Below are 18,437 nucleotides of genomic sequence, written 5' to 3' on the forward strand. Positions count from 1 at the left end.
TCCATCATTGTGGAAAAAAAACCTGCAAAGTTAAAATGCTATTTGTTTTTTTTAAAGGCACAAATTAGTCCCTGCATGTCATCAGAGAACATGTATGGGGTGATACTTTAAGGCACATATGCAAGTTTCTTCTAAGTTAACTGATTTTACTATAATCACCAGAGGCCCCCAGACTTTCCATTTATTTTTAATAATCCACTTAATTACAGTCACTTACACTCAAAGTGAAATAAATCGACAAACGAGCTTGCAAAGCTCTTCTGCGTCCACTGCTCATTGAGAAATATGGAACTATTTAATGAGCAATATCTTTTTTTCCATGAGTGAAGTTTGTTGATATTCTGTCATTTTATCCTCCACTTGATGTTGGGGGAAATAAGTGAATTAATTAAAATAATTGTATTTAATTTAATTGTGGGACTGCCTCGTTTATTACCACATGGCTGTACACTTCTTTGGCCGGTAGAGGGCGCAAATATGCTGCTGTAGTCCTGAGCGGCTGATAGACTCATCGAAGTGGGTCATTCCGTATGTGGAAATAATCATACCGAATATAGAACAATATTCCGATTTCACGTCTCCGAAAAAGTCAAAGGATCATTAAATTTAATGTATTTCAGCTACTTTTTCTTCCATTTTCCTTTCAGCTTTTGGACACTTTCAGATCTTCACCTACATCCTGATTAGTGACAGCCGCAGTGAGAAGCTGCCTTCCATTTTCTTAACGTGCATTAAAGATGCGCATGATTTATTTTTTTTAATCAAGTACCGTTACATGTCTTTGTCACCTCAGAGTGGTGACCAAATTGCTGCTGTCCCCAAACATGACCACTTTCATTTTTTCCGTGTTAGACTTTCATCTGCACAGCGCCATTCCTCGTGACTGATCTGTGTTACGTTCACTTCTCTCCCTGACGGATTGCCTTATCTAATGATAAGACAGCAGCTGTGGCACGATGAAAGGAAGAAGGGCAGTAGATGTAAGGAACAAGATAGATAGGGCTTCCCACTCAGCGAGAGCCGGGAGGCTCATTTTAAGTTTCTCTTTGATCACAAACGTATTCGCCCCTCTTGTGACAAACTCCACCCAACCACGATGAAACAAATGCTGTAGTTTATTGCCAGCCTCTGCACGACCAAGGTGAGCATGAGCAGGATGCTTTGGCCTGCCTGTGATGACAGTCATCCAGACCTCATTAGGACAGTCTCATTCCATGTGACCCTCCGGGAACGACGAGCAGTGCTGTGCGATACCGCACATTTTGATAGCAGTCTGATTCCAAGTAAATGCTGGGCCAATATTACCAGTACCGATACTTTTAACCTATAAAGGCAGCTTATGTAGGGGGGAGCAGTGTGTCATGATTTATTAGATTAATCATCATGAATTTGCAAAATCTGAACACATTTCATTGAAAATTAAATCTTTATCACTTAGGTTTTCCAGAAAAATGAATACATCAAAACACACCTTTTGAGCTTTTTATTTATCTTGAAATTGGTATGTAAATGTGCCGCTATCTCTAAAGCACTTTGGGTCAACCTCTGTTGTTTATGTGCTATAGACTATAGATAAAATAGACGTGACAGTCAACACAAAAAAGGTTCAGACATTTTTCATAGTGCCTTTCAGGAGTATCTGAACAGCTGAGACACATTTTTTCTAAACACTGCATTCCTCTGGCTTTTAAACCCCAAAACACGCCGCGCCAAAAACTGGTCCACCCCAAGGATTGAGTGGACCAGTTTTTGGCAGAGTAATATAGTGTACGCTGTTAAGTGCCAGGAGGATTGCCATGATTTCTACATCGAGAAAACCAAACAACCTCTGGTGAAGTAGATGGACGATGGAGAAGAGCTGGTCAGGCCAGGACTCTGCAATCACACCAAACCAGTGGACACTCCTTCACTGATGAGGATGTACACATGCTGGACAGGGAGGAACACTGGTCTGAATTGAGGAGATCTTTCACCATCTTTGCAGCCATTCCCCAACTCTCTGTGAATGGTACTTAAGGCCACCGATCATTGGGCTTTGGTCGATGATCAGTAGTTGATGATCAATAGTCATGTCAATTGGCGTATTAATGATCCAAAAACTGACCTCACAGCCCTACTCTTTATAACGTTGGGGAAACCTGGAGTCAGCTGAGACTGAAGAAGTCACTTGGATGAGTGACAAAATGTTTCTCCCACTGAAAACTGAGCATAGAGGCTAGAAACACAACACTGATCCTATCACGCTAGTATCGATCCAATACCAGTACCAGTATTGGCACTGATATTATTTTTGGCTCGATCCACCCACCTCGAATGAGAACAACTGCTGGCTGAGCAGTTGAGATCCTAAAAGCTAAGCTCTTTAAACTGAATCACTCTCATGACAAAAATTAGGAAAGGCTTTTTTTATGACAGCTGTCTGCTTAATCTGATATTTGTCTTTGTTTATGTTAATGACACAGCTCCCAGTGGCTGAATGATTGTGTTCTCAGCCTTGAAATAAACTCACAGCGAAGCCGCCACGAATGCTTCCACCATGTTTGCGCTCATTGCGGTTTTCATAATAACGGCTTCTCCCATATTAAGTTCCCCGCTGGACCGCTAACCAGATGCTAATAGCTCACTCTGTAGAGTGTTGATTGACTATTATCTCGCCGGCTTTCATGGCTCATGTGAAGAGAGCTGCAGTTTATGGATGAGTCTGAGAAGCCAGGCGTCTCAAGTGTTTCTCCAGTCACATTCCTGCATAATTGCTGCACATAGCCGTGTTGGGAAAGAGTCATGATACACAGAGAGACATGCCATGGCACGAACACACACACACTGTGTTATTGGTATCCCTGCTGAGCTTCGTTAGTCACATCCTGCACATGGTGACGTGTCCAGATGCTCTTTACTGGAATGTCAGAGAATGTTGTAATACTGCAATGAATCAGTACTCAAAAAAAAGAAAAGTAGAACTTGTTTAAAACTGGAGAGTCTTTTTTTTTTCTTCTTTTGTCAGGGGGTCTTTTGCAAAGCAGATTATACAGATTGTTATTTGTGGCTCTGAGTTGGTGTGTGCAGAACCAACTTAAAATAAATGACATTCATCATAATAAAGCAGCTTGTCACTGAGCACACAGGGAGTCCTCCACAGATGGTTTTAATCATTTGAAGTAGAGTTCAAAAGCAGTAAAAGCACTAAGTCAGACTGTCCATACACACAAAATGAAAATTCATTTTATATATATATATATATATATAAAACAACTTTTAAAAAAACCCACAAAGCAAAAAACAAAAAGAAGAAAATATTGGCTCCATTCATCTGTCCAGCCCCAGAAGGGAGTCACCTCCAGTATTTCTTACATGTCTCATTTTCACATCCCCATTGTGCCGTGCTGTGCAGCTTTTCCCAGAGGAGGAGGAGTGTTTTACTGAATAAGATTCTTGTTTCTCCGGCCAAATGTCCGACATTCACAGCTGTCGCAGCAGACAAATGCACAAGAGGTCGAGCCTTATTATGACTTTTATATTTACGCCTCATGTTTCTCACAGTTTCTCAGGCCCCTAATTTGCATGACCTTGCACTTTTAAATATTAAATTTAACACACCACGACCGCCCAGATGTGTGAGCTCTAAAGATTTCGTTCCTCGTGCTGCTTTTACAGTTTTAACCAGCTGGTTCATTTCAGTAAGTGAGCAAAATAAGAAGAGTTTAATTAGTTTATAGTTAGCAAGTCCTTTATTTTCCCTGTACTATCCCTTTATCTGAGTGAAGTTGTGGCTTGAGAGGAAGACGAGTTAAAATGAAAGACTTGTCATCTGATTTGATTTGTAGCTACTTGAGGGCAGCAGAAGCAACTGAGCAGCGAAAACCTTTATTCTTGCAAACATAAGATTTCTTTATGTCTTCCCTCCAAGGACTTGCTTGTCATTTTTAAAGTGGTCTTGAGCGCTAGTTCTTGAGGCTTTCTGAATGTTTTCATTCGGACATTGGCTTCTTTTTCATTCACGTTCAGTTCCGTCCTTGTACCTGATCATTTTCCAAGGAACGCTTTTCATTCGTTAAGCCACTTCACGCTGATTTTAAGTGATGAATAGTGTTCCGTCTACACTAAAGAGACAACTTACCAAAGAGTCCATTTTAAGTAGACTCTTTGTTAATAGCTGCCTGATGCAAAAACATATCATGTGTTTCTCTAGATGAATCTACACCACTGATTGTGTCATTCCTCTCAACAGACTATGCAGGTTCCTTGATATCAACTGGCACTTCTCAAATGATTTTCTTCATACCTATGTGACAGACACTTCAGGATTCATATTTACAATGATCTGTGCTCCTCCTTTCTGGGGTTACACTCAATCCTTGGTGTAATTCCTTTATATATGCTACCCCTGGCCGTCTACTAAACAGCTTCAAAGACATCTCCTGCCATTGCACTGCGGTACTTTTCTGTTCGGCCAAACAGCCTCAGCAGGCTCTCCTATCCTGGTGAATCTTTCACTGGCATTAGATGTCTTCAAATTTCCTCCATCTCGAGCAAGGCTGAGCTCCGTGACAGCTTATCAATAAAGTTATTACACTGGTCTTGTCATGCTTTGGGGCAGCAGCCCACATGCTGATATTGCAGTAAAAGCTTACCAGGATAGAGAAACACACAACAGAACACTATCAGTCATGGATTGGCCTTTGAACTTTGATTAGCTTTCAAGAAGCCTGGAGAACTATTCCTGCAGACTACTTAAAGACATTACAGCAGGGGTGTCCAACTCCAGGGCTCGAGTGCCCATGTCCTGCAGGTTTTAGACGTGTCATTGATCCAACACAGCTGATTCAAATGGCTATATGACCTCCTCAAAATTGCCTTGAAGTTGAACTCCAGAGGCCTGGTAATGAACTAATCATTTGATTCAGGTGTGTTGACCCAGGGTGATATCTAAAACCTGCAGGACACCGGCCCTTGAGGCCTGGAGTTCCTCCATCCCTGTATTACAGGAAGAATAAAGGGGGTCATACCAAATACTGACGTTCAACCTCATTTGATTTGTGTAAATTCTGTTTTTAACATCTATACTGAACTGTATTTCCCTGTATGTTTGCACAATTCAATAAATCGCTGCACCTGTTTCCCATTTTGATCACTTGACTTCACATAGTATACAGTGAACAGGGAAAAATCCCACTTTGAGTTGAAAGCACCGGCAGTTTTTGTGTGTGGGGTCTTCTTCTTTTTCTTTTTTTTTGCCTGTCCCATTTGGTTCTTTAGCCGTCAGAATTGTTGTCTGAAGACCAACAAGGATACCCAATGGATTTACTTTGCCAAATGGATCATCGTGGCATTACCGTATTGGTCCATTTGATCGACCTTTATTGTTATTATTTATTTTATTTTATTTTCAGTTGTTACAGATGGGACAGACATGACTGAGGGATAGGAAAGGGAGAAAGAAAGATGAAGGAAAAGAAAAACAGAAGGGAAGAGGGACAGTGAGAAAGGGCACTTAAAAAGAGAAAGAAGAAAAAAAAATCTCCTGGATCACCTGTTGAGAGAAAAAGAAGAGAAAACAAGCAAAAAAAAAAACAGAGCAACATACTAAACACAACACCATCATGTTAATCTAGCTAAGTGTAAACAGCAGTAAATACTAAATATTGAATGTTGTTGTGTAGCAAGCAGGACCGACAGCGCACAGTGTGCTTGGAAATAGCAGCCAATAGAGGTGTAGTTTATGTCTATGAACAGTGAACACCCGTGTGCACACCTGTGTGGACACCTGTGGGGATGAGCGTGCTTGTATTCAAAAGGTTTCCCCATGTAACGGTCTGCTAGAGGATGTAGAGAGCCATAGCCCCGTCCCCCAGGGCATGAAGCAGGCATGGAAGAGATCCAGGCCCCAGAGTGCGAGAGCCCAAGGAGGACCACCGGAGGGGCATCCATGCCACCCTCCTGGGAAGAGCTGAGGAGAGCCCCAGATGAGGGGTCACCCAGTAGCCACGGAGCAGAAGCCAGAGGGGGCTGCAGTGGCGTGCCCGCCGGCTCTGCTGGCAGCCAGCTGTGCCAGAGTGAACCGAGCCGCAGGCCCAGAGGCCGGAGGCCCGAGGGCCCCCTTTGCCCCGGAAGAGGCCTGACCGAGCAACAGGCACCAGGCCCCGCCAAGTAGTCTCCGGGAGTGAGCTGGTACATATCTGAGCACCCAGCCCCGGACACCAAGAACCACCAATGCACCGACCCCTGAAGGCATCAGTTGTGTGTGTGAGTGTGGTGAGGGGAGATAGGCCTTTGGAGGGCCTGAGAGTTCCCAGAGAGGTGGAGTGTAAGACCCGACCTGACATATAAACACAGACAAACAGGCACACGCAGACACAAACATGCATTCCCACCCTCATGCACACATATACAAATACTCAGCACTCACCCAACGTAGGGATAGACATACATGGACACTTTACACACAATCACACTCCCCAAACAAATTCTATACCCCAGGTCCAGATACCCTCGCCCCTGGAGGGGGAAACGGCACCTAGACCAAGGAGATGTTACCCTGTCCCCCGGGGTGGAGGCAAGCAGACCGCCCCAGGCTCTGCAGCAGCAGCAGGTAGGCCCCACATCCCAGATCCCAATCGGACGGCCAACACCTCCTTCCAGCCCCCCTGCCCCGATGGCCAGCAGAGAACAGGGGTGTGTGAAGACTCCAAACCTCCCTCCTCTCGCTCATGTGTAGTGTTGCTGCGTGTTGTTCTAAGGTGCATTTAAAACATGGCAGAGCATGGTGCTGCTGCCAGAGAGCAGCAGGTGTTAGCACGTGTGTGGGGGGTGTTCTTCCTCACGCTCACCGTGGCTGCATGTTTCGATTTCATGATAAAGCTGCAGACTGGATCTGTCATCCACTGCATGTTGGTCTGAGGAAGAGTTTCAGCCAAGTGTTCAGCCAAGTGTTGCAAATGTGAAACAAAGTTTTGAAGGCTGGCTTTTTTCCCCCCTTTTCTTTCTTTCTTTTTCTTTTTTTTTTTGGAGAGGGGGAATGAAAAAATTATTTAACTAAATATAAGAAAGAGGAAGGAGGGAGAGAAAGAGATGTGTCGGGTGAAAACAAGAGGGTGGGGTGTTTAAAACGAGAAGGATCGCGGGGTTACAGAAAGAGGCTGCGGTAACGCTGCTGACGCACATGTGAAACACGGAGGGGAGGGAGGGATGGAAAGGAATCTCTGGCTGGGATCACCAAAACCTCGAGACGAGGTCAGAAAGCCACTGGCGACATGATGAACACACACACACACACACACTAGAGTCCGAGCAGCACTAATAATAACAGATCTAATAGTAGTTTAATGGGTGATAATCAGTGATCGTTTAAAACCACGTGGAGCACAGGAAAACGGGGGTGAAACCTCTTCTGCGCACACTTTATAATGTGTGGGATATTTAACAGTGTGTGTGGGTGGGTTGGAGATATCATTTTTAAAACATTTTGTTGTATCGCTGTTGTTATTTCCCACTTCTGGGACAGTCCTCTGTCCCTGTCCTCTGTGTGTTTACCGACTCTGACATTAACCAGTGTGTTGCACGCTTAGTTTGTGTGTTGGCTTTTTGTATAGCTGTGTTTAACACTCACACATGCAGTTTAATGTCAACTGCAGGTTGTGATAATCATGTGCGCGCTGTAGTTTGTCTGTCTGCAGATGCGTGCGTGCACGTATATGAATATGAATTCATTTTATATTGCACGGGTATGTTAATAAGTACATCCAGAGGCAGAAAAGTCACCGTTGGTATGTATGCGGGGTACATGTGTGCGCGTGTGGTTGCACGCTTATGTGCGTGTATGTTCTGGCCAATCGGAGCGTGGGAATGTGGTGAAGGATTTCTGTGGTATTTTTAATGTTTGTTATTAAATATTACCACAAGGGACTAGGACCAAACCCCAGACACTCCTCTTCTTCTCTTCCTCGTCCTTCTCTCCCTCTACTCCTCCTCCTCCTCCTCCGAATAACAATGAAACCAAAGCGACTCACCACTTGGTTTAAATAAATCTGACACTTATGGAAACAAAATCCTGACCAGACTCTGGAAGGGGTAAAAAGTCAAAATAACCATGGTAACACAAGAAGGCAAAACTACTTAGAAGTAAAGCAAAACTATAAAAAAAAAGAAAAACAAAGTGACACCCAGCAGCAGGTGGAGACGTTATTATGGGATATGGGGAACAACAGGTCAGCTCAGTCATAAACCATCTCTTTTTTTCTGAATTCCCAGATTTTAAGCAGTGATGTTGGCTGAGTGTGTTTCCATTCTCCTCACATCACAAATAACAGTAAGTTCCAAGTTAATGGACCCAGTTAACCTAACATACCCTTACCTAATTAAAAAAGAAAGAAAGAAAATTACAATATCTTTGTATACTTTGATAACTTGATCAATTTTTCAAATGTATTGCTGTCCAGGGCTGGGGGCAGCTGACCTGGAAGTGTCGGTCCTGCAGGTCTTGAAATGGCTCCTTGAATGTCTCTCCAAAAAGAGGCACTGAGGTTAAAATTACCAACCTAAATTAAACTCCAAAAATCCCACCTGGCAGTGATCAAATCGCAGACGTTAATGTGGAGTCCAGAAACCTGGACAGCTGAACTCATTCATTTAATATTGCTCACTCAGAAAAATCAAGTTACTCCTAGTGCTCTCCACTCACAATGAACACGACCCCTACAAACTAAGAAAACAAAAGTTAGTGAACTGTACTTAGTTTTTCTAAGGAAGAGAGTTTGCATCATTTTTTTAAAGCAATGACAACAACATGAAATTTTACAAAATCAAACCTAAATCTTAAATCTAAACTCTCAAATTGACCTTTTATAGAACCTTATCACTCTGATGGTGTAAAACTCCACTGAGTTCTCACAAGGGTACTTTGTGAACCAATGCCCTGCATGTAGCATGTTTAGGGTGCGTCTATGAAGTTCACAATTTTGTAGTTTAGTACCTACTTTTGATGATTTATTTATTTATTTAGGTCAATTCATTTGTCATTATGATTGTTTTCTATCTCTTTATGGCTGTTTTGCTTCACATTTTGATTGAATTATGGGTCTCGGGGTCTCAGCTGATAAGACCAGACAAATGTTCTTCTTCCTCTTCTTCTTCTTGCTTCTTTAAATTTTGTGGTGAATGTTTTCCTATGTTCCGTGACGTGAACTTGGACTTGCTTCAGTTGTTTGAATTTGGAGTTGTCGGAGTCAAAGTTGACTGAAAAGTCATACGGTGTTGACGTGTTGGTCTGGAAACAGGAGAGCAGAGCAGCTTTTATACCGATAAGAAGAGTAAACAGTGTGAGCGATTATCAGATCCTCCCATCTTTGCAAATTTGATCTTTCCAACCTCGGTGTCAAACTGGACTGGATGCATTTTTTTGTACTGGAAATGTCAAGACTAATTTTTCCTGTTTAAAAAAAAAATCCTCTGCACAAAAAAAATGTTCCCCATCAACGCTACAGACAGACCCCATTCAAAGCTGACATAAAGATCTGTTTAAACGTATTTAACTCTCCTTTTCGCTGTTTGAAACATGTGCTACGAGAGGCTCTGTTTGTTCAGAAAGAAAAGTTCAAGCCTTGGGTGGAGCAGACAGATGGATGGATTCAGTGCATACAGTAAACATCTTTTTTTACTTACCAAATGCAGACCTCATTATTTTCCTCCAGCTGAGCATTTTTTCATCTTTAAACTCTCACACCATCGAAACTCGCCCCTCCAGAGACTCTTTCCTGTCGACCATCCCGACAGGGCGGTATTCGTGTCTCTTTGGTAGAGCACGAGGCTTATTTCCTATCAAAGGCAGATATAGTGCAGATCAGAGGTCATATAAACAGGAATTCCAAAGTACACAACAGGAACGCCTATTTTTAGTTGAATCTGATGACTTACATTTCTTTCTTCTTGTTTTCCAGAAATGGGGGATGAAAATCTTCCAGTGACATGAGGCAACCTTTCTTTTTCTGTTCTTTCTTGTTAATTTTAGTGAAAGATTGATTTTATTTTTATGTGTTCTGCTTGGTCATATATTTCAATGATAATAAACCTCAGGGTCATCCTGTTCAGGACACATCTCATCCGTGGGATTAGTTTGAAAGGTGTATACTTTTCCAGTGCTCAGTCCACAGTAAAGTCTTTCGAGACAAACTTTTGTCCCCCACATTCCCCCATCAGCCCCCGCCCTTTATATGTCACCCATTTCCATGTGTTTCCAGCTTTTCTCCATTTTTCTGTTTGTTCCTCTCATCTCCGCCTCTGCCTCTCAGCTATCTGTCTTCTTGTTCTTTCCTTAAAGAAGCATGTGAGAGCGCAATCACGGAGACTCCAAGCTTTTCCGCACAAGCAGCCAAATTTATCCTCGTGGTTTTCCGCATGTTTATTTTGGGTTTTCTTGAGGGACGACATATCTGCGGGAAAACCAAACAGCCCAGAGCGGGTGCTTTCCCTCTGGGGATCATCGAGGCGCGGGTAAAAATAGGAACGTCTTTTTTGGGGAAATGGAATTAAAGATTAGTGAGGGCCTCCCGAGGGTCCCCCACCTCCCCTCACAAGAAGATGGCAAAGATCATAACTCTTTTTTTCTTTCTTTCTTTCTTTGTTTTTTTCTTTTTTAAATATCTTTTTTCCCATTCTGCAGCGAATGTTGAAAATGACAAACTGGGTCTCGTTTTAGACACAATAGAAAAGCACCACTGCTATCCGCTGCTCTCCATTTTTAATCTGACTGTAATTTCCTGGAGCAATTAGCACCAAAACATCACAATTATATAAACGCCGGTGGAGCAAATCATTCTGACTCCTTTGCGGTCCCGCCACCTCTCCTATGTAAAGCTACCCCAAAGAGGGCATTAATCTCTGTCATCACTTTCAAAAACTCTTTCCTTCATGCTTTTTATTTTCTCGCAGCTGAACTCGATGGCTGTCATTGTAGGATGTGCGTGTGGGTTGTAAGGAATTCTGGGATAGGAAAAAAAACCCTCCTCCGCTCTGACTTCTTGGTTTGACCTGTGTTCAACATGCTGTCTGCTATGGTGATCTACTACTACTTCTGCTACTACTGCTGCTACATTCATGGAAATCGTTTTTCTGCAGGGTGGGCGACCCGCTCGGATTGCACCAAGGGGGATAGTGGGCGAGCAAATTGTTTTGTTCACCCATGGTTTTTTTGTTTGTTTTTGGCTATAGCTACTCTGCAGGAAACCTTTACAATCTCTGGGTTGCTCTTATTCAACAACTGCTATCCATATAATGTCTGTGTCTTCCAACCTAAAACCGAACAGGGTTTCACTACTAAGGATGGGGCTCAAACATGTGCATGATGACAAAGCAATGCTCCAGCAATGATGATATCTGACTCATATTCTTACTCAGATGATAAAGTTGGGAGTTTTTTTCCCCCACATTTCTATTACTGTTGGTTCTTTTCTTTTTTTTTTGCAGTTGTTGAGTCTAAATATCATCAAGGGTGTTGGTTTAACTGCTGGATACAGTCAAAGGCTTTATAAGGATTCTGTGCAGTCAAACTAAGTACACCACATGATTAAGTAGCTTAGAATCACCTTTAGCAGTAATAACTTGAAGTAACTTTATCAGTGACTTTTTGGCCCACTATTATTTACAAGGTTGCTTAAGGTCATTGAGCTGTGTGGGATTCATTTATGTGCAGCCCTCTTCAGGTCCCACCTGAGTATTTCAATCAGATTGAGGTCTGGACTGTGACTGGGCCCATGCAGCACCTGGATTATTTCCTTTTTCAGTCATGCTGTTGTAGTTTTGCTGCTGTAATCCTGATTTTTGTCTTGTTGCATGATCATGGTCCAGTTTGGCCCCAACTGTTGGCTGTTGGCAGATGGCCTCACATATGACTCTAGAACTACATGGTCGACTAAAGTGACTGCAAGGTACCAAGAGCTTGTGGCTAGAAAACAAGCCAAAATCATCACCCCTCCACCACCGTGCTGGACTCAGTATGAGGTGTTTGTGCAGTGCATTATAGCCAAACATCTCCAATTTTCTCCCATTTGTAAAATGACATTGTTTCTGAACTCTCATGTCCTTTCAAACCCTTTTGAGACTAGTCATACTTGTCTTTTTCTGATCTAACATGCTATCTGAGAACGAACAAATTTGCTGGGGCATCCACTTCTAGGGAGATTTTAGCACTGAGTTAACACACAAACCAAAGGGCTCCAGATCAGAAAAGTGCAATAATACTTCTGCTTTTGCTGATCATCAATTAATCAGCATCCTCAGAATTTGTGTGGAAGCAGTACGGATGTGTTTAATTTTCCTAGGACTGCATAAAGTGCTGTGAAAGCTCTTCTTTCACATGACTGTATATTATTTTGGAGTACATTAGTTAGTGTTAGAGATATGGTTAGTGATAATAATTAAGTGTAGTCGGTAAAAATTGTGACCAGAAATTCCAAAAAGTGGAAACAGAAAGGGGATGTGGTTATCAGTTTTTGTTGCCTCAGCAAATGGCAGTATGACGCAAAGTGGAGATATGGTCAACTAACGAAGACGTTCAAACTGTAGTTCATATGTGAAAACACCAGAGAAGGATACAAAAGTAACTAATCTGACTATGCCCATAGGTTAAAAAAAAAATAAGAAAAAGAAAGTTTAAGCCACAGAAGCACGCGGCTTTATGTCTACGTCAGCACTGACCACAGCTCAGTCATCACCATCACTCAGCTGGTCACTTGGGAGTGGCTGGGTCTCAGTAGTCTGCTGTCACTGTGACTAATAAGAAGCATCTGCACATCCATAAATATAAACAGACACACAGACTATTTTATACTGCACACAGAGTGACTGGTGCACATAAAACCTCCTAATAGTAGGGGTTACACAGTACATCCACATATGTGTGCAGGAAAAAATCATATCCAGAATGCAGCTGAGATTTGTGTGAAGACTCCAGTAGTTATTGGACCCAGAAACCAGGAGAATAGTGAATCACATAAGCTGGATTGAATTGAGAGTTAGAGCAATCCATGAGAAGCTTGAATAGTCAGAGGGCCCGGTGGCGCCAGTGTCCGGCAGCCTCGCCTCTGTCAGTGCCCCACAGGGTGGCTGTGGCTACAATGTAGCTTGCCATCACCAGTGTGTGAATGTGTGTGTGAATGGGTGGATGACTGAATGTGTAAAGCGCTTTGGGGTCCTTGGGGACTAGTAAAGCGCTATATAAATACAGGCCATTTACCATTTATTTGTAACTTTATTATATTTATAGCACGATCATTTCTTTTTAGGCCAGAGAAGAGAAGAAGAAAAATCAGCTTGTGCATCGGATATTTGGGGGAACATAAACTGAAATGTAGAACATAAACATTGTATGTATTACAGTTATGTAATTAATGTGTATTCCTTTATTTTCACAGTGAAGGAAGAGTCACGTTGTTAAACATGTAGCTGCATGAAGGAGAAGGCAAGCTAATTATAATATTAACACTGCAAACAGTGGCTAACAGCTAGCTTGGCTTTCTCCAAAGGTTAAAATAAAAAACTCACTCTGTAGTGACAGAGTGAATATAATACTGTTTTAAATAAATAAATAAAACTGTAAGAATGAAGTAAAGAACATATAGCGTGCTAAAATTTGAGTGTAGCCAGGTTAGCTTTTTCTACTTTTTACAGTGTTTATGCTAGGCTAACTAAGCTAGCCCTTTTAACTGGACAGTGTGTGTGTTTGTGTGTGTGTGTGTGTGTTGCACAAAGTGCTTTTTCAGCAGGTTAATACCATTTCGGTGAGCATTGTTGCTGGGAGCTATAAAAAGGTAAGTTCTGTCACCTTGTCATGACTTGCTGGGTTTTTCCTGGCAATCAAGCTAGAACCCAAAGTTAACTTACCTAAATTTAACAGTAATACTTTAACTATTATTAGTATTCTTAACCTCCTAGGACCTGGTGTCCAAATATGTGGATATCACATTTTGGGTTGTCTAGACCAAAATACACAATTTTGCCCTACAAGGGCCTGATATCCACTTTCGAGGACATTATACTGCCACTGTTCTATCGAAATTTGAAACAAATGTCCTCATATGTCTCTCATTTGTCTCAGAAAAATAAATCAGGGAAAAAAAATCTGTTAATTCTTTGTTTTTACATTCATCAGGTCCCAATCAGCCCAACTAGCAAAGAGAAATTAAAAATGCATGCCATGAAAAAGTTCAGGTCTTAGGAGGTTTTAAAGCAGAGTAGAGTCAATTCTTTAACTAACCTTTTTAAGAACTTGCGTTATTTTTAATAAGTGTGCTACTGCTGCTAGACTACTGGAACTACTGGACAGATGTGGCGGTTTTCGTTTAGGACAGTTATTATAGTTGTTTCTACTCTACATTCATTTTATTGTTGATCTAACTGCATCGTATGGATCATTTTAGAAGACTGAAGTCCTAGACTCCACCTTTGTCTAGGGCACTGTTATTCTATGTGTGTGCAGGCAACGAGTCAAGGTCCCCCATCAAAGAGGAAATGACTTCAGAAGACCCGAGGGCCTCTGCAGGGCCAGGAGGGAGGCTGGTATGCACACACAAACACACATGAACTCACATGCACACCTGCAAGCCCATGCAAGAATGTGCACAACAGCTTCACACATACTAAAAGGTACTTGCTGGACAGCACACACATACACACACACTGTAAGCCACACATATATGTACTTTAAATACACTAACCCCAGCCTGTCATCTCCTGGGTCTGTTGGGTCTGACTGTGTTATTTGTTTTAGCTAGCCTGTGTGAGAGTTAAAAATGGAATGTTTCAGCTACATAAAGCACTTCCTGTTTTGATGACTCCCTCACTGAGCTGTTCCTCCAAGCTAAACAGTCCCAGAGCAACACGTAATGATGGTCGCAGGAAAAATTGTGCTTATTTTCATCTAAATAAACTAGACTTTCACTCATGGTTTTCCGCTTCCATCAGTGTGTCAAAGCACCTTCTCCCCATTGGTCTGCTTGCTTGCGGTGATGGAGGTCTTGTTCTTGTTTGTGTTGCACGGGGTCTTGTCTGTCTGCACTTTGAGAGTGTTATCACAAGAACAGGAAGTAAGCTCTGTGTTTTATTTGAAATCTACCTCAGGACAGATACTTTTATGGTACTGCACAGGGATGGCACAGGGGGTATGTTATCATCACAGTTTGTCTGTTTGCAAAAGAAACCCTACCAGGCCTAAACACAGTACTTTATACGCTGTGTTTAAATATTTGAAATAATGCATAATGTCCTTGGACGAGGACATTTTCTCTGATATATCTTTTCCACTAACTCCCATTATGATACTGCTGTGAAAGTTCTGGCGTGGTGTCTTTTGGGACTGGGCCCACATTTTAGGAATGGGCAGGTTTGAAAACTGACCTAATACAGTGGTACAAGGCAAAAGTTGGGGTAACTGGTAAGATGTGGTAAAGGGGTATAACTTCCCTTCTAGCTGTCACCATATTTAAGTTAGAAAAGCTAAATTAATGATTGTAGTTTCATTAGTATTTTCAGTACAGGTGGGATACAGTTAGACTCTTGCTAAAATCCCAAGTGTTTCTCTTTAGTCAGCAATGCTGCAGTCAAACTAGAGAAAAAAATAGACTGCAGTACAACCAAAAATATTGCAACCTTGTGCAATGAACTTACCATTTTGTTGCCTTTGAAATGGTTGCTTTAAATATGGAGACGGGGCTGCAACCATTAGTCAGTTGCCATCTTCAAAACTACTTTGGTGCATCAAGACAGGAATAAAACAACAATAAAATGGACTCAGTCTAATCAGTTTGTGATTAAATTAGGTCCCAGATGACAAATACATGCAATTTGTTTGTGATAATTCAGCTATTAACTCTGATAAACTTGCCGTCTGCAACGTGTTGCTACAATATGACCATTTAACTGTGAAATGGCATAGGTGCAATGGAACTCTGCTTTTATATAGCAATATAACCAGAATACAACCAGCTGGCAACCAGGTGAGTCGAGTTCCTTACAGCAACGAGATTGCAGAGTTACACTCATTGATGCAGACTGACTCAGATTGATTGATTGTTGTCTGCATGCATAAATTGCACAGCATTTATTTGCAAACCTTAACCACTTTGTCTAAGAGTGACTGCAGTGAATCCAAGTGGGACCATGATTGCTTGGAGACAGGCAACCTGTGCAATAGACTGGATCAACAATGGTCAAGTGTTGCATGCTCAACCTCTGGGCGACCAGCTGTGTGTCATCTGTCCCCAAATATGAAAAAACATTCAGTGCAATCACCAAGCAACCACAATTTTTTCCTAATCACAAGGAGGCTGCTGTCCTATTTTTACTCTAGTGTGAGTGAGGTAAGAGGCACTTATCATATTTCTATGTGATCTATCAGATTTTTCACATTTGTAAGGAAAATGCATTTGTGGGTTGAGCAGCAGAGTTGAGTATGTGAGTTGTGCCCATGAAAAACTTCCCAGATCTTCTCTGCTAATGCTTAACAGCTTATTCTGCTGTTGATTCTTGTTCAACATTTGTTGGATTGGATGATTGAAGTTTGAAGATTTAACAGTTTATTTATTTGACAATCAGGGGCCTCTGTTGTAATATGTGGATCAGAATTCATCACAATGAGTGTGATTGTCGCTCTGGCACAAAGAGCACACCCAAGCTGATCCTACAGTATTCAATGGGGTTGAGGTCAGAACTGCAGGCAGGCCATCCCAAAGTCTGGAGGTAGTCTCTGATAATCCCAACTCTGTGGGGGTGAGCATTTTCATGTTTGAAGACCGAGTTTGTTCCCAGGCTGTGGAGATATGAAATTGCCAATGGTTGCAGAATCTCTTCCAGTAATGCTTCCAGTGATGACAAGCCTTTTCCACTGCTGCCCTGTACCATTAAAACGGTCTCCACCGAGAGCTGCTACCCTATTGGTGCAGCAATCAGCATAGCATGCTCAGTGTTTTCTCCACACTTTGACCCTACGATCCAACTACCATAGACTGAATCTGGACGCATCACTGAACACAATGATTCTCTACATGTTCAGGTTCCAGCGCAAACGGGCCTGACAATGAGAGGCAGCTATTGCAGGCCTCCTGGCAACCCTTTGGGACCGACCGGTCATTGGCTGCGTCTAGTCTGTTGTGGATTGTCTGGGCAGAGAGCCGTTGGCATTATCATTCTGCAAACATTGACTGCAGTCTATGGTTCCTAGGTGCTGACAGAGTGATGAAACTGTCGTCTTGTGGATCTCATCTTCTTGGGACTCCCACTTCATGGCTTGTCTCTGACATCCCCTGTTATGTTAAAAGTTGGTCTTCAATTTGGAAATGGTATGAAGGCTCAGACCAGGATATGCTGCAGCTGGGTTTTGCAGAACACCAGCTTGAAGTCACCCTATGGCACTGGCCCTATCCAGATCAGTGAACATGCCATACTTGTAGCAAACACCAGCTGACCGCTGTAGCAGGCTCCATGCTCCGAGGTGCTGCTAATCAGGCACCTGATTGTCAGCACTAGAAGCTCAAAACAAGAGTCAATATTTTGTGCTAACATTATCTTTGGTGGCGACACGACGTCATGTTTTCCATGCACTGAGAGAAGCCACTTAACTTCTACACAGATAGGACCTTATCATAGCTTGTGCAAATAGCCTTTGTGGTTGTTTTCTCACATTTACCTATGCTCATTTTAGAATCATCTATTAGTCTGACATGCATATTTCTGGACTGTGGGAGGAAACCTGAGAGCCTGAAGGGAAACCCACACAGGAACAGAGAGAATATGCTCACTCCACACAGAAAGACCCCACCACACTGAGCTGAAGAAGAAGTAATCCAACAGAAAGCCTAAAATAATGAAAAGCAAGACATAAGCAGATTGCAAACATAAAAAAAATTTCACCTAGAGCTAATAATTAGCTCACTCATTAGGGGAGTTTCAAAGTGATGCTTGTCTTTGTGGTATTAAACAAAATAGCTTTAGAGTTGAATAAAACAAGGCCAAATAAAACAAACATCTTAGGTTGTGGAAAATTAGACACTTTTAACAGATTTTGAGCGATTTCATTTATTGTGTTTGTCCAGTTGTCATGGAATCGCATTTTTCTCCGATAACTTCAAGACTACAAGTACCAGTTTCACCTCTGAGTAAGGAATCCTATCAGTGGACCTTTTGGTGACTTTAGGTGAACATAACCAAACAAAAGCTCCAGTTTCCAGTTTCACTAAATTCAAGAAATCATCGCACTCTGTATCAGACTCATTAAACATGCAAACGTCCGCTGAGTAACATTTGTAGCCGTTATCCCCACTCCCCTCGCAGTTATGATTAAAAACAGAAAATCGTCTAATGGCAGAAATCCACGCTCCAGATGTTTATTCGTGATTTTTGGCAAAATACCAGCTGTTCTGTATTCTCATCACACCCAGGTTTTTCTTTCTTTT

At 42.1% G+C, this 18,437-nt stretch overlaps 1 protein-coding gene across 1 annotated transcript in view; it reads left to right on the forward strand.

Moving 5' to 3' along the window:
• Nucleotides 1-14,492: 14,492 nt before the first annotated feature.
• Nucleotides 14,493-18,437, forward strand: part of hdac7a (histone deacetylase 7a) — a 75,858-nt gene continuing 71,913 nt past the window's right edge. The window contains exon 1 of the mRNA XM_082518856.1: nt 14,493-14,547. The gene's annotated coding sequence lies outside the window, so the exon portion shown is untranslated. The remainder of the gene's footprint in view (nt 14,548-18,437) is intronic.

This window comes from Aulonocara stuartgranti, assembly GCF_965226115.1.
Source record: "Aulonocara stuartgranti genome assembly, chromosome: 20".
In the NCBI taxonomy this organism is placed as follows: Eukaryota; Metazoa; Chordata; class Actinopteri; order Cichliformes; family Cichlidae; genus Aulonocara; species Aulonocara stuartgranti.